Below are 14,762 nucleotides of genomic sequence, written 5' to 3'. Positions count from 1 at the left end.
ATGTGTCATGCATCCATGGCATTTCCAAGTCACAGACACGCAAGTCAGACACACAGACATGGACACCATACATGTCCATGACAGCAGCACCCATCTCTTACACCCCATCCATGTCCAATAACAGAGACAGCCATGCATTAATGTGTGCATTCCCCATGCTGCTCCGCATGTTGCATTGTAACACATGCATCAACCATGTTGTTCATACATTACTGGTCTCACATGCATGATGAAAAACAAGAAATCATAATCCAAAGGAAAGGTGTCCAAAGTCACAGTCCAACAAAGCAAATCCAAGGGAAAAACAAAAGTGAAAACCATTGCTCCATGGGGAAATCCAAAAAAAAAGAGATGAATCTAATAGTGAACTACATACTGATGAACAATCCAGGGTCCATGATCCCAACTGAAGAAATTAAACCAATCAAAAATACTACCTAATGAAAAACTATATACAGAAACGTGGTGCATTGTCCAAGCGCAACCAAAATAAAGAAAAAACCAAAGGAAACCTAACACTATCTAACTATTTACAAGGGCAGCGGGCTAGTCCGACGGCTCACTTTTGGAAGTCCCGGGCCAGGTCATCATCGAACTCCTGCTCAATGTCCCGGAGGCGGTCCTCTTCCATGGCCCCAAGGGTTCGCAGGGACGACGACATGTTCTCCTCCAACTCCCTGCGAATTGCCTCAAGGCACTCGGCCCGCCTCAGGGCCCTCCGCATGGAGTTCTCCACCCTGACCATCGTGAGCCGTGCCTCTTCTGCCCGCTGCCGCTCCGCATCTATGGCATGGCTTCACCGCTGCCACACGGAAGACACTTCCCGTCCTGGGTCCTCCTGCCCTCTGGCCGATGCCTGCCCCTGCGATGACGAAGGCCCAGAGCCATCATGGCTCCCACCTTGTTGGTGCTGCTGCTGTGCCTCTGCCCGTGCCCTGGCTCTTGCTGCCTGCACATCCTCCTCCGGCTTGGGTGCAGTTGTTGAGATGGCCACCCCTGCTGGACATCCGACTCCCGACTGTGGCAGGGATGTGTCCTCCACCAGCCTGGCCGCAGTGTCAGAGGCAGCTCCACAGGGCACCCAGGTGACAAATGGGTGGGAAGATGGCACGGAGTACGACTGGCGCATAGGGGGTTCAGTTGAGGAGGGGGTCGGAAAAGGCCCAGCAAACGGAGGAATCCGGCCCTGGTGACCTGTCCCAGTAGGTCGACGTGGTCAACAAGCCATTCGAGACGACATGCAGTCTCCCCATAAAAAGACTGCATTTCGCCTCGCATGGCCCGTTGACACAATGCCACACCACCCAGGACAGGCTCAACCCGGTCCCGGATAGCCACGTCCGCAGGCAGAGGAAGGCCAGTTGTCATAAGCTCATCCCCTGCCTGAAAACGGGTCTGGACGTAGGTATCCCTGCTGGTGCAAGATGATGCAGTCACAGGATCGGGGACAGGATTACACACAGGGACATCCGCGGCGGCCTGTGCTGCCTCCTGTCCCTGCCCCTGCACCACTAGCACCAGTGGAATCCCCACCTCCAGACCCCGTCTCTGTCCCTTGCACGGCCTCCTCCTCCACCAAACCGCCCAACAACCTGGATGACTCCTTGTCATCTTCCTCCGTCGGGCCCTGTGGGGTCTCAGCTGCCCCTTCTGCTGCCGAGGAGTCACACTCCGACCTCCGCCTCTTGGACCTCCCCTCGGCTGCTGCGACCTGGGATGCGGCACCGGACTCCTCACTCCCCGACGAGATGACAACCTGGGAGGGGAGCCGGGCCTTGCGTCTCCGGCTGGCGGTGCGATCCCTGCCGCTGTGCTCCACAGCACCCTCTCCGCCCTCTTCATCAGTCGACGCTGCAGACAGGGAGAGATAGGACACAGGCATCAGGGCACTGTACAATGGACTCATACACACATGACAGTTGCACACGAGTGTCATTGTCAAACTTCAGACATGGCATCACAATACCCAACACACATGTCATTTCAAATCACACACATGAGCTATTCCACAGCCATATCGCAACAGCCAGCACCATCCATACACATACAACAGCATGAGTAGGCAAAGGTGAGCCAGACATCACATGAGACACAGGGAGTGCACTAGACAAGCACACACGCCACCACCCTTACATGCATGTGTACACCTCCACCAAGAGTCGCAGTGATGAGATCGGCATCCATGTCACAATCAGGCAATCAGTCTTCTACATATCAGTCTCACATGCATCCATGTTGCATGACAGTTGCACACTTGTCAGATACACATACATGCACATGCACACAGTGCAGATACATGCAGCTGGAACCAACATCCATGTGTGACACCACAACCTTGACAACTGACATACACAGTCATTCAAACATGTGTGCTCACACATCTGCATTTGGCCTGCATGCTTACCCACAAATACACCATCCATGTGTCTCACACATGAAAGGACTCGCATGTGTCAGCCTCACGGCCCTGTACATACACATCCATACATGGCCCTACAAAACCACATGTGCAACCTGCACACTACTGGCACACCACCACACGCACAGCTTCCAATCAGTATACATGTACACTTACCGCTCGACTCCAGACGGGTGTGCCTCTCAAGGACCTGGCCGTGGAGCGCTGGGCATACGCGTTCCAAGACCCTCATTTGGTCTTCCGACAGGTGGCCCCGGCACCCCTTAGCATCCGCTGCCTTCAAGAGGCGCCGGGCCTTGTTGAGGGTCCTGGACCTGAAGTCCTTCCAGCGCTTCTTGACATGATGGAATTCACGGACTGCCACCCCCTCCGCGTTGATGGCAGTCACGATGTCCGTCCAGATCCTGGTCCGTCCTTCCTTGTCGGCACGCGACCTTCCAAAGAGGGCATCATACTGCCCCAGGACTTGCTCCACCAGGACACCAACTTCGGTGGCAGTGAAGCTGGTGGCCCTCTGCCTCTCTGGCTGGGGGTACCAGTGCCGCCAGATGGTGTAGTGCTAGACATGGCAACCCCAGAGGCAGGAGTGGGTTGGGCTGTGGAGTGATGGAATCCCAGTCGGGAGTCTTCGGTTCCAGCAGGGGTGGTCACAGCAACAGCACCCCTGGCTGACGCGCAGGCAGCAAATGGCAGGGCACGTGGGCAGCAGGCAATCAGGCAGCAGCAGATGGCAGGTGGGAGCGTGCTTGGGGCTCTGGGGGGCAGTAATTCGGCCTTCTGGGTAGGAGCGTGGTCTTCCGTGTGTGAACGTGTGGCCAGCTTGATACGGAGTGATTTGGCACGTGAAAATCTTGCACGTCAGCGTGTAATTCGAGGAAAGGCCCTTAGCGCCTAAACGCGTCAGCGCACACACACAATTTCATTGGACCAAAGGCCCTTAGCGCGTAAGCGCGTCTTTGACGTGACGCGCGTGGGTGTTTCCCTCTTAGCACGTGATGACAGAGCACACGTGGAAAAGCTGCACGTCCGAGTGTCAGCGCGTGTAATTGGAGCAAAGGGCGCGTACACGCGTAAGTGACGTGTATGTGTGGGACGGTTTAAAAGGTACGTGTAGGATGCCATTTCCTTGTACGTGCTTTTTGTGGAGAGCGAGTGGGTGGATTCTGTACTTCTTGTCGGTTCACACGCGATTACTTCAGAGCATTTCAAGTTCGTACACCCTGTTACCTCCGACAGCTTTCATTTTTCTACTTTTTTTGGGCCGGTTTCCTCAAACAGTGTTCACTTCTCCGTTTATCCTGTCTCCTCAGACAGCGTACAATTCTTCTTTTGATGGGGGTGTTGCCAACGCGCACATGCACATATTTTTCACGTTCTTTTTCCAGGCAGACGGTGAGTTCCGCACGTACTTAGCAACTGCGCTTGCCCCGTGTGTCGCGTACCCCATCAGAGGTCATTGTAGGCTGCGTGTATCACGCGTACGCTTATTTTTGTGTTTCTGGGTGCCACAGCGTAGTGCGGGTTCATTTTTCAACGCACGTGGTCTACGAGGGGTTGCGTGCACGTTTATTTTTGTTTTTGGGCTGCCTGTGCGTTGCGTGAGCCGTCATCTGCCCCCAGGGGTCACAGACAGCCTTGTTAGATCACTAGAGTACGAATTCCATCTAGTACCCTACCCCTTTGACCCCCAATTGCCCAGGACAATAGTTTACTGCTCCTCCCATACGCACAACAACATCAGTGCCATGGTTGGGAGGTGACCAAGCGGTAAGGGAGGCAAAGGTGGCCGACCTTCAAAAGATGGACGTGGTGGGCGCGGTAGGGGACGTGGCCAGGATTTGCAGGGTGCCCCTAGACCCCCATGTGTGGAGGCCCAATCAGGGACACCCATGCCCCCCCATGGTTGAGGGAAACGTGGCTGAGACCATCCCAGCTCAGCCCTTGTTGGACCAGCCCATTGTGGCACCTGACCTGGCACAGGATGACTCCCTGGCTGACTTCCAGGTCAGCAAGTCTAGGCCACGTGTGGCGGTGCAAGTTGTCACCAAGCCACGTGGATCTGGGGCAGCTATGTCATCTGCTGCCCCAAGTATGCAGGGTGGTGAGGCTGCAGGGGCAGCTGCAGCTCCATCCGCCCCAGCTCTGACTCTCCCAGCCAGGACAGTGTCGGTCCTGGTCCATCATACTGATGTTCCCCCTGCCAACATCACACTTCAGACAATGCCTGCACCAAGTCCTATGGTCAATGTGCATTTGCACACTCCAACAACCGGGTCCACCGGTGATTCTGCCCCTACTGACCAGAGCGGCGTTAGCCACTCTGGCTCCGCTCCACCTTCTAAAAAGAGGAAGAAGGGTGCTCTGGCACGACAGGCTGAGACCCCAGGCACTGCTACACACTCCGATACCTCAAGGAAGCCTTGCTTCAATGATTCAGAACTTAATGCACTTGTGAGCTATATGTTGCAACATAGCCACAAAATGGTGGTGACTGCAGGGTCCAAGACCACACCTGGTCAACGTAAGGCACACTGGCAGACCATCGCCAACCACATAAGTGCCCTTGGATTTGTGAGGCGCTCAGCTGATTGCTACAAGCGGTGGAACGACCTGAAACGCAGAGCAAAGGACAAGCTGGCCTCAAGTCATGCCGCTACTCTGGTGACTGGCGGTGGGTCTCCACAAGAGGACAACAAACTCACTGAACATGAGTCTGTTGCTGGGACCTTCGTCACAGAGGTACAGATCCGAGGTGTGGGAGAACTACCCGATTATGACACATTGTCCGGTGAGTGCCCATGCGTGTGTGTGTAATGCATGTATGTTGTTTGGGTGACGGGTTCTGATTGAGTGGCAGGTGAGGGTGTGTGTGACTGAGTAGTATGGGTCACCCATGTGCTTCATCCAAAACATTCCGCCGCCTTGAATTTGGGTGTGACACTATCCCTTCTGCCCACAGTAGTAATTTAGCGCAACATTACGGCAGTTGCCCTTGAGGTGGCATCATGCTCATGCAACAACATTGTTTGTATTTTTCAGTGTTCTTTCAGGCTAATTGTTTCAATTCTCCCACTTTTGCAACACATTCCTCAGCCCTATTGTGACATATGTGACATGATTCTGTCATTGAAGAACCCCACATTGGCCCACATGCGTCACCTTGGTAGTTGAATGATCTGACCATTCAGGCTGAATGAGTATTGTCCTGATCACATGTTGTTTTTGGGCCTGTTTGAATGTCTAACATGCCAGTTGTTTCCTGTCATGTTGAAGTGCACAACCATTGATGTGTACATGGCCCTGCAATCACTGTATTTTTGTACACTGGATGTGTTGCAGTGTGTGGCACATGGCGTATCTTTTCACACTATGTGGCATTTTTCATCTCTTCATGTCCATCTCACATGGATGGGTGACAGTACTCATTCACTGACATATGGATGTACTTGTGGAATGTGCCATGGCTATGGTACATGCCATCTGTGTGATGGCATGTGTCATTTATGTGTATAGGACATGCCACTCACAGGCCAATGTGTGATGGCAGTGCTACCCAGCATGCAGCAAATGTGGGGCTCTTCCTTCTTGGTGTCATCAGTGTCAGACTTTTGCCTCCCCTTCCAACTCTATGACAGTGCATGCATGGGAGGGTTATAGTCATGTGGGACATGTGTAAATCAGGTACTGGTTCTGTAGCTTGTCAGGCCTATTTGTGTGCTATGGTGCTAATGCCTGTTTCCATTTTTTGTCTTTCATGTTTTTGCAGGGGATGACGCACTTGATGCTGTTGAGGTTGAGGAGATGGTGCAGACCTAGGAGGAACCTGAGGCACAACTGGCCACCAGTGGGGGACGTGGTGTGGTGGTGGGTGAGAACCCACTCTTGCCGCAGACGATTCTGTCCAGGGGTGTCTCTGGGTGCACCTCCCGAGACCTCTATTCAGGTGTTGATTTGGATGATGAGACCTATGTGGCGTCGCAGGAGTGTTTCTGGAAGGGGTTCTGTTCTGTCCAACCCACCTGCACCAGGGGTAGAACCCTCTATGGGGATGCCAGTGTTGGTTAGTCAGTCTTCGGCGGTTACGGGTGCAGGGTCACACTCCACAACATCTGATCCTGTTCCTGGGCCAGCAGATCAGAGGGGGAATGCAGTCCTGCAGCCTAAGGCAGACCCGGCACAGCAAGGCGCAGATCGCCTTGCCCCAAACAGGTGTGGTGCCCGCCGACGTGGTGGCCATACGCCACCAGGCAATACCGCATGGGAACAATCCATTTACGATATGGCAACCCAACAGGCAGCATCTGTTGAGATGATGGCTCAAGCAATGGGGAGGGTGGCCACTTCCATTGTCCCCCCTGAAAGGCAGATGGAGCTACTACAACAGGCAACAGACTCAATTTCCCAATCACACTGGGAGGACATGTTGGCGTCCAACAGGGACAGAGGGGCGGCACTGGAGACTCTACGCCAATCGATATCAATAGAGTCCCAGGGCCACAGGGAAGCCCTGAGGGTAGAACTCCATCACCTCAGGGAGACTGTTTTTGACCTTGAGACTTCCACTAACTTGAGGACAGAACAGCAGCTGGAGCAGCTCACACGTTCGCTCTCAGCTGAGATGCAGGCAACTCGGGAGGAGATCCGGGCATCACGTCAGGTGCTGCATGGGGATCTCTGCACTATAATCCTCCAGAACGAGACCTTCCACACCCGTATGCTTGCTTCCATGGAGGACCATACCAGGGCTTTGCGTGGGCTGCCTCCCATAGCACCACCACCTCCTGTGGCAGCAGCAGAGGGTAATGAGAGCGACAGCAGCAGTTCTCCCACATTGGCATAGCCTTGCAGGCCATGAGCCCATGGAGGTGTTTTTTTTCCCCAACATCCACACAGGCGGCTGTTGGTGCGCACCCTGTCCTCGGACCTCCTGGGTGGCCTCTCCCCCACCCCTGGCCCCCACATGGCCATTTTTGATTTTTGCTTTTTTGATTTTTGATTTTTGGTTATTTTTTAACAGTGTGTTGCCTTGTGTGGCTCCCGTGGGCATCCACTGTATTCCGGCTGGGCACATGCAGGCTTGTCCTGAGTTTGGGTTTGATGCTTGGGTTCGTGAGACACACACCCCTCCTGCTTCCCGTTTCCATGGGCTTGCAAAGGGTGTGACCAAGTGACATTGATGTACACTGTAATGTTGGGCTCCCATGAGCTGTGTGGGAAATCTGTAGTCAATGTGTAGACATTCCTTGTGTATATTGTTGTTGTATTGTACACTGCATGTTGGAATTATGTATGCTTCTGCTTCCATGTCTCCTTCTGAATTTGCAGGTTCATTCCTCATGTCTTCACAAGGCCGTCTACTTTGGAGATGGAGTTCATGTTGTATGCAGTACACAGACAAGTTTTGAAGCCTGCAAGACTACGGTTGGAAGGGGGCGATGTGGTGGCATATTCAGGTTGTAAGACTACGACTACTTTAACTTAGTACTGTCATGTTTTAGTTATGTTTGAGCTTGTGTAGCTGCATTGTATTGTTGGTAAGTATTTGGTCATGTGTGTTAGTTCAACATTACTGGGAGCACATTTTGTGTGGCCAGTTTCCATTAAGGACACTGTACTTTGTGACTCAGGTTTTCGGGATTGCTTTGTTTGCTCTCACATAGCATGACATGCCATGGTGTGTTGGGTGGTGGTGCTGGGGAGGGGTTGGGTGACATGGCACTGTTCTCATGCTGTATTTTGCAAGGGGATAATGCATTTAGCAGCATATGTGTCTTTTGATGACAGCATTGGTGGTGTTTCTGTAGGTAGGGATGCACACATTGTGACACTTCCAGGTGACCAATCTGAGGCTGGTATGGTTGCGACAGTTGACTGTCCCTTATGTCATCATCGATTGTCAGCTGGTATGTGGCAGGGCTGTGTGCACTCCACAGGGGTGTGATTCTAAGTGAAGTAATTAGCCACCAGCTGCGTTCGGGCTGCCTCACCCCATGCCCTTTCCCCTCCCATGCGCAGCGGGCGTGCATGTGGTTGGGGATGTGGGGGCACCACCATGTCCACCGGCAGGCCCCGGCGTGTTGCAAAGTTGTGCAGGACACATGCTCCCACTATGATCCTGCACACTACTGGGGGAGCGTATAACAGCTGCCCGCCAGAACGGTCAAGGGAGCGAAAGCGTGACTTGAGCACTCTGAATGTGCGCTCCACTATGCCCCCGGTTGCAATATGGGCTGTGTTGTATCTTACCTCGGGTGGCGTGGTGGGGTTCCGAATTGGCGTCATCATGTGGGTGCTCAGAGGGTAGGCACTGTCCCCTGGGGAGTTGGTGATGGGTATCATTAGTAGGGTTGTGACATTACTCAGTATCTGGCATGCATGCATGTGCTGTGGCATTTATACTCACCGAGCAGCCATGTATCGCCATGCCACCCAGCTTCTAGGTCCCGGTTTAGGGTTGACATTCTGTAAATGAAACTGTCGTGGGTGGACCCTGGATAGCTGGCATATACTGAGGTGATGATTCCCTTGGCATCACATACTACCTGGACATTGATGGAATGCCAGTGCTTGCGGTTTCTATAGATGTGCTCTGATGCCCTGGGGGGACGTAGAGCCACATGGGTGCAATCAATGGCACCTAGGACTTTGGGGAATTGTGCCACCCCGTAGAAATCCTGGATGGCAGCCTGCCTTTCTGCAGGTGTTCTGGGCAGGTATATGTGCCTGCGGACTGATGGGCGTGCAGTCACGATGGCCAAAACCTGGAGTATGCAGCGTGACTGCGTGGCCTGTGACACGCCCCCCCCCCGCTATGGCACTTGTCCGCTGAAATGATCCGGTGGCCAAAAAAGTGCAGTACATTGAGGACCTTCTCCAGGGGTGGGTGATGTGAGGTCATCCTCCCACTCACTGACCAGGTCGAGTATTATGTGAGGTGGAAACCTGTACCTCCCATACACCTGGTCATCAGGCATGCCAAAACGGCTGGTTCTGGGTGTGAAAGTTCTGGGCCTGACTATTCTCCTCCTCCTCCTGCGGTACCCCACGACCACTGCTGCTAGGAACGGTATGTTCATCCTGGCGTCTGAGCTTGCTTGTTGTTTGCGTGCGCTTTTATGCTGCGCGGGTCCACGTACGCCTGCTTCCCGCTGGCGTACGTGTTTCCGAATTAGCGCGTCTTTTATGGCGCGTGCGTGTGGGCGTTCCGCGCATTTGCCTCCTGTACTTCCCCGCCCACCCCAGTAATACACGTACCCCGCTCGCCCAGGCACAATCGCGTGTAAAACTTCCCGCGAGCGCCTGAAGTACACGTACCCCGCTCGCCCAGGCACAATCGCGTGTAAAACTTCCGGCGAGCCCCTGAAGTACACGTACCCCGCTCACCCAGGCACAACCGCATATAAAATTTCCCGCACACCCCCGAAATACACGCTATTTTTGACACAGCGGGTGTCCGTGTTTGTCGCGTACCCCTTTGCACGTCATTTGTCCTAGAGGGCCACAGTATGGGACATTCATCGGAGCTGTATATACAGGCTTTTTGTTAGCGCAGGGACGCTACCGCCTGCCTTCGTGTGGCGGACATGTGTTGATGTACATAGTTGACTTTTGGTTTGTGTCATGAGATCGCCATTTCACTGCTGGGTGGTGGGGGTGCAAGGGGACATGAGTGGAGGCCTGCTGGCAGGTGCCCTGCACTGCTCGGGGGTGGGTGTGCAAGGGGACATGAGTGGGGGTCTGCTGGCAGGTGCCCTGCACTGCTGGGGGGTGGGGGTGCAAGGGGACATGAGTGGGACATGAGTGGGGGCCGGCTGGCAGGTGCCCCTCAGTGCTGGGGGGTGGGTGTGCAAGGGGACATGAGTGGGGGCCTGCTGGCAGGTGCCTTGCACTGCTGGGGGTGGGGGTGCAAGGGGACATGAGTGGGACATGAGTGGGGGCCTGTTGGCAGGTGCCCCTCAGTGCTGGGGGTGGGTGTGCAAGGGGACATGAGTGGGGGCCTGTTGGCAGGTGCCCCTCAGTGCTGGGGGTGGGGGTGCAATGGGACATGAGTGGGGGCCTGCTGGCAGGTGCCCTGCACTGCTGGGGGGTGGGGGTGCAAGGGGACATGAGTGGGGGCCTGCTGGCAGGTTCCACTCAGTGCTGGGGGGTGGGGGTGCAAGGGGACATGAGTGGGGGCCTGCTGGCAGGTGCCCTGCACTTCTGGGGGGTTGGGGTGCAAGGGGACATGAGTGGGACATGAGTGGGGGCCTGCTGGCAGGTGCCCTGCACTGCTGGGGGGTGGTGGTTCAAGGGAACATGAGTGGGGGCCTGCTGGCAGGTGCCCTGCACTGCTGGGGGGTGGGGGTGCAAGGAGACATGAGTGGGGGCCTGCTGGCAGGTGCCCCTCAGTGCTGGGTGTGGGGGTGCAAGGGGACATGAGTGGGGGCCTACTGGCAGGTGCCCTGCACTGCTGGGGGGTGGGGGTGCAAGGGGACATGAGTGGGGGCCTGCTGGCAGGTACCCTGCACTGCTGGGGGGTGGGGCTGCAAGGGGACATGAGTGGGGGCCTGTTAGCAGGTGCCCCTCAGTGCTGGGGGGTGGGTGTGCAAGGGGACACGAGTGGGGGCCTGCTGGCAGGTGCCCCTCAGTGCTGGGGGGTGGGGGTTGGGGGTGCAAGGGGACATGAGTGGGGGCCTGCTGGCAGGTGCCCTGCACTGCTGGGGGGTAGGGGTGCAAGGGGACTTGAGTGGGACATGAGTGGGGGCCTGCTGGCAGGTGCCCTGCACTGCTGGGGGGTAGGGGTGCAAGGGGACATGAGTGGGACATGAGTGGGGGCCTGCTGGCAGGTGCCCTGCACTGCTGGGGGGGTGGGGGTGCAAGGGGACATGAGTGGGGGCCTGCTGGCAGGTGCCCTGCACTGCTGGGGGGTGGGGGTGCAAAGGGACATGAGTGGGGGCCTGCTGGCAGGTGCCCAGCACTGCTGGGGGGCAGGGGTGCAAGGGGACATGAGTGGGACATGTGTGGGGGCCTGCTGGCAGGTGCCCCTCAGTGCTGGGGGGTGGGGGTGCAAGGGGACATGAGTGGGGGCCTGCTGGCAGGTGCCCTGCACTGCTGGGGGGTGGGGGTGCAAGGGGACATGAGTGGGACATGAGATGGGGCCTGCTGGCAGGTGCCCTGCACTGCTGGGGGGTGGGGGTGCAAGGGGACATGAGTGGGGGCCTGCTGGCAGGTGCCCTGCACTGCTGGGGGGTGGGGGTGCAAGGGGACATGAGTGGGACATGAGTGGGGGCCTGTTGGCAGGTGCCCCTCAGTGCTGGGGGTGGGTGTGCAAGGGGACATGAGTGGGGGCCTGCTGGCAGGTGCCCCTCAGTGCTGGGGGGTGGGGGTGCAAGGGGACATGAGTGGGGGCCTGCTGGCAGGTGCCCTGCACTGCTGGGGGGTAGGGGTGCAAGGGGACATGAGTGGGACATGAGTGGGGGCCTGCTGGCAGGTGCCCTGCACTGCTGGGGGGTGGGGGTGCAAGGGGACATGAGTGGGGGCCTGCTGGCAGGTGCCCCTCAGTGCTGGGGGTGGGGTGCAAGGGGGCATGAGTGGGGGCCTGCTGGCAGGTGCCCCTCAGTGATGGGGGGTGGGGGTGTAAGGGGACACGAGTGGGGGCCTGCTGGCAGGTGCCCTGCACTGCTGGGGGGTAGGGGTGCAAGGGGACATGAGTGGGGGCCTGCTGGCAGGTGCCCTGCACGGCTGTGGGTGGAGGGGGGTCATGCGTTGGTGATCAGTAGTGCAAGCTGGGGGGCATGCCCATGGTGGATGGGCTGCCTGCGGGACATGACCAGGGGTCACCTGTGGTGTGGGCTGCCTGCAGGGGCCGTGGAGGGTGTAGAGGGAACATCTGTGAGGACCCACACTGCCAATTCACGTGTAGGAATCCCCTGCACCCCAGATATACATGTACCCCACTCGCACAGGGCCTGTCGCGTGTGAAACTTCACGCGAACCCCAGGAATACACGCACCCCACTCGCACAGGGCCTATCGCGTGTGAAACTTCCCGCGCACCCCAGATTTACACGTACCCAGGCCAATCGCGTGTGAAACTTCCCACGCACCCCCGAAATACACGCACACGCTATTTTTGACACAGCGGGTGTTCGTGTTTGTCGCGTACCCCTTTGCACGTCATTTGTCCTAGAGGGCCACAGTATGGGACAATCATCAGAGCTGTATATACGTGCTTTTTGTTAGCGCACATTTTGCCGCACATTTTTTTCATGCTCAGGGACGCTACCGCCTGCCTTCGTGTGGCGTACGTGTTTAGGCCTGTGCGCGTCTTCGCCCGTGCGCTGGTTTGCCCTATTCGATTCCATGAATACGTGTTGTAGGCGAGCGTGTGGGCGTTCTGCGCACTTGCCTCCTGTACTTCCCCCCATGACGCCCACATTTTCACGCTTTGTTGCCCATTCCGCGTGTCACGCCTACTTTTGTTATGTGCGCCGCGCTATGTGCGCTTTCGCTGTGGCCGTAGCGCACGCTGTTAGATGACCTGTGCACCGGCGTGCGCCACGCAGATTTTTGCGGGTTTTGCTGCGATTTTCGCACTTGCACTGCGATTCGCACGCTTGCGCAGGAATTTTCAGCGCACATTAATTCCATGAATCGGCCTGTTAGACTGTTCTGGCCTCCAGTGTTTCATATAATGTTTTCCTTGTTTGAATTTTGTTACGTTTTAGGATCAGCTCTGTGTTCTGTGAAGTGAAATGCAATTCATTGTGGGAGATGCAGTTTTCAAATCTCCTTCCGAGTCCAAATATTGCCATCTACCTGGAGCAGGTCGGGACCAATGTCCTCTGCTTTGCAGCGAACAGAATAAGGAAATCTCAATCCCACAGTCTCCAGTGTGCACTTTGAGAGAGAGTGGGCAATGCTGGTCCTCCAAAGTACCCCCTGAAGTACTGTCCAACCTCACTATCTCAATTCATCTGATGGGGGATTCAGCACACAAGACCGTATGATTACTTGAAGTGAGGTCAATCTTCATATACAATCACTCAAAAATGTATATTTTCAATATTTGCAAGTGAAAAACTGATGCACGGCTCAAACAAAGGGCTGGCTTCAGAGAAGGGATTAGTACTGTAGAATAGTTCTGACTTTCGCTCTTCCAGAGTTAAAAGGAGGGCCAGGAAAAGGACAATAGTTTGACAACCAAAAGACCTTTTTTGACATGATCAATAGAACCTTAATGTAGAATTCTGGATGGAATTCTCTCAAGTACTTTGTGTCATGGGCAGGAATTGGACAAGTCAAAGCCAAGCATGGATTCCCTTTCTCCTTTATTCGTGAACCAAAACAAGGGGTTAGGTCTGAACACTGCTGATGGCAGGATGGGTTTAAGGATTGTCATAAATCAGATGGGTGTCTTCAGGTTTCTTTCCTCACAATAAAGCAGGTCCAACTTCTTGGCGACAGCAAGGCACAATGTCTTTGCGATTTCTAGTGACCCGCACTTCTTTCTTGGCCTCACTGGACATGTCAAGATATCACCTTTTTCCTGCAGTGATTGTAGTTTACCTGGCACAAGGCTGCATCGGGTGCCATGGGTCATCTTGATTGGAGGCGGAGGGTGTCAGACGGTTGGGGGGGCCACAAGGGGGAGAGGGCGGTCGAGATTCTTTAAAAATGATTGGCTGCAATAGTATCAGGCTTCTCCTCCCAGTGGCAAAGGGGCACTTGCATCGCAGGGAGAGCTCACATAGCTTCCAGTAACAATGGGTTTAGGCAAAGATGTGGGCTCACTCCTATCCCTTCAAGTTTGGAAGTCAAGACCTGGGCAACCACCTATGGAAGTGGGCCTGGACATCCCAATGCAGATTTTGCAGTTTCAAATGATGCAATCATCATGGCTGAACAGGAGGAATATTCAATACTTATACTACCATTAGTGAGGTTTGCTGTTGCCAGGGCACGGAGGTGCACAAGAGCACCATGATCTTTCATCAGATAGGATGAAGATTAACTAAACTTTTGGTGGCTGGTCTGTGTCCCGCTAGCTTTGGCTGGATTCTCTATGGTGCAGAATTTTGAGGTCTTGTGGTTGCTCAACGGTAACCATAAACAAGAATTGCTTTGCATGCTCAAGTCCCTGTTTGGTCTGACTAAGATGACCCTTTCCTTCGCACGGAAACTGGAGCATAGATTTACCCAATTGCAGGTGTAGGACAGTAAAGCCTTTGTCAAATTTGGTGGAGCTTTAGAAGAACCCTGCAGATCTCCTATTTCAAGTACTAGCCATGGAAGGTGAGACTAAGGCACCCATTTCAAGTACTAGCATTGGAAGGTAAGACTAAGGCACCTTTGTGTGAATATCT

The 14,762-nt window shown here is 55.1% G+C and overlaps 1 protein-coding gene across 2 annotated transcripts in view; it reads right to left on the bottom strand.

Moving 5' to 3' along the window:
• Positions 1–14,762, bottom strand: part of GGT7 (gamma-glutamyltransferase 7) — a 1,549,331-nt gene that overhangs the window by 334,220 nt on the left and 1,200,349 nt on the right. The window lies entirely within an intron of this gene.

This window comes from Ambystoma mexicanum, chromosome 3p (genome assembly GCF_040938575.1).
Source record: "Ambystoma mexicanum isolate Mex_15411 chromosome 3p, UKY_AmexF1_1, whole genome shotgun sequence".
Classification (NCBI taxonomy): Eukaryota; Metazoa; Chordata; class Amphibia; order Caudata; family Ambystomatidae; genus Ambystoma; species Ambystoma mexicanum.
The sequence above is the reverse complement of the archived record's forward strand: the minus strand, read 5'-3'. Positions and strand labels throughout refer to the sequence as shown.